The sequence below is a fragment of the Vicugna pacos genome, chromosome 4 (assembly GCF_048564905.1).
Source record: "Vicugna pacos chromosome 4, VicPac4, whole genome shotgun sequence".
Lineage (NCBI taxonomy): Eukaryota > Metazoa > Chordata > Mammalia > Artiodactyla > Camelidae > Vicugna > Vicugna pacos.
Genome location: NC_132990.1, coordinates 76317793 through 76320386, shown reverse-complemented (window position 1 = coordinate 76320386; position 2594 = coordinate 76317793).

Genomic DNA, 2594 nt, shown 5'->3' with positions numbered 1-2594 from the left:
TCGGCGCGGAGCTGGGAGGACCCCACTACCAGTCCCAGGGCGCACCACCCGAATCTCGGGGTGGACCCCGGACGCCGGTCTCCCTTCGGAGCGAAGTGCACCCACCTCGAGCTGACCCCTCACCCCCGCCCCGCGTTGCAAGGAGCCCTGAGGATTATATAAGCCCCTCTGTCTCCTGAAAGCGTCTGCCGGGTGCCGCGCTGAGGATTGGAAAAGGAGAGAAAATTAAGACCACCCCTTGCGGGAGAATGGAACTGCCCATCTCCATGGCGACAGGACGCCAACGGCGCCGGAACGGTGCGGATCTTCCACTTTCAGGAAACTTACTGGTCGCCACCCAACTGGACCTGTTTGGAGTTTTCTTAAACAGACCTGAGGGAAAAACCCCAAGAATCACCACTGGGGTGTGTTAAAAGCCACAGGGCCCTAGAGAGCCATTTACAGTTGACGTCCAAGTCAGAGACACCTTCCCTCCACTCACCCGACTCCACACACCGCCCCTTCTCACTTCTCCCCACGCCGCACACATACACACACCCGGGGTAGAGCGCCTGCAGTTTCAGGATAAAATAGAAATCCACATTCCAGACCTGTTACTGCTCATCCACTGGGTGATTTCAAATTAGCTGCCCTCTTGTGTCCTCAGTTTTTCTTCTGTGAAATGGGTAGGGAGGAGAGTCTAGAGTTGAATGAAATCAGTAGTACCCAACTTGGTGCAGCGGAATGGAGGGAAGTTGAAAGCAACAGATTCACTGAATGAGAATATCTGGAAATGGGATCTGAGAACCTACATTATAAAAAATCTCCCTCCCCTTTGGATTTTTTTGCTTATTTTGAAAAAGCTCAAAGCTATGGAAACTTTAAGAGTACAATGAAAACCTGTATCTTCACCTAGATTCACTGGTCCTTAGTATTTGCCACATTTAATTTCTCTCTAAGTGTATGTGCACGTTCACATTGCTGAATCATTTTGAAAATATCTGCAGACAGTATGAGATTTGACCCTAAATACATGTATCTGCCAAGAACAGGGACATTCTCACACAGAACTACAAAGATATTGTCATGTCTATGGATTTTAACAATAATAGTGCCTGATATGCAGTCCATATGCAAAGTTGAGAGCCTGCACTTTTAAAGAGCTTCCCAAGTGATTGGTGCAGTGTTTTTGGAACTACTAGCCTGGCTGATCCCTAGCCTGCCTTCTAGTTTCAGCCTTATGAGGTTGTTCACCCAGCATTATCATCTTCATTAAACATGCAAATATCCACAAAGCTCTGGGTAATGAATTTACCACAGAACAAGTTGCACAGACAACAAAACTGCACTTCAAGACTTTACGTGCCAAGAGTGGACAACACCAGCACTACATTTCCAGAGCAAACCAGATAGACTTCCAACTGGTCATCCAGGCCTGGAGCAGATTTTGATGATGATGATGATGATGATGATGATGATGATGTGTGTGTGTGTTGTACGCTTATGGTTCCTCCAGTCTACTTGACCTCCAGACTTTCACCAAAATATAGGTTGTGCATTTTTCAATCAAAGCTGCTTGGCAGCTTACACAGAGGAAGTCAGGCGGTGCAGCAAGGGGCAGGATACTGGAGCAGCGGCAAGACCACAGGTTTGAATCCTAGCTAGGAGGGGAAGGGGGGCATAAGTTCCCTGGGACAAGTCACATGAAGCCGTAGTTTTCTCGTCCACAAGGCAAGGCTGATAATACCTAATGAAGATTCCTACAACAGGGGTTGTTATAGGATTAAATTAGGAATCTTGCTGGGATGGTTATGTTCACTATCCAATAAGGCTAAAAGTTTGAATGGCATGTACACTGGCCTCAACCTAATGGCCTGGTTAAAGCTTTACTTTTAATCATAGGTACATTTTTTCAGGACTCAGTGGAAATGGGAGAATTGGAATCGATCTTCAAGGCCTCTCCCAGCTCTAACCTTCACCTAAGTTTAATGTGCATCAGACTCTACATCAGCTGAGTCCTGCCCACCCCGACTTCTCCTATCACTCTACCCATCATTCACTGTGCTGCCGCTGCCCTGGCCTTCTTTAAGTTCCTCCGGCCACCAAGTTCAGCGCCTCTGTATTTGCTCCCAGCCTGGAACACCCTTCCGTCTAGATTTTTGTTCACCTTCTTCATTTAGAACTCAACTCAAATGTCACCCATCAAAGAGACTTCCCTACTATCCATCCTCGCACTCACTGCCCCCAGTCACTATCCATCACATCACCCCGTTCTGTTTTCCCCACAGGATAATCTGAAATGATCTTGGTTGATGTGTTTGCTGTCTTCCGCAGGTTAACCCTCACCGTCTTGTTCACTCCTTGGACCTCCGCAAAGAAACAGTTGAATAAGTGGGGTGCGTGCATGATTAGCAAGAAAACCGAAGCGCTCTGTCCCCCTTTCTCTGTTTTAGCATCACGCTCTTACCACCCCCTCCCTATTCCCCACGACCCCAAGAGTAAAAGGCGCAGGCGACGCCGCCAGGGTCGCGGTCAGACGTCGGGCGCGCTGCTCGCGCAGCGGGACGCGGGAGGAGGCGGGCCGGAAGCGACGCAGACTACTTCCGCCTCCACGA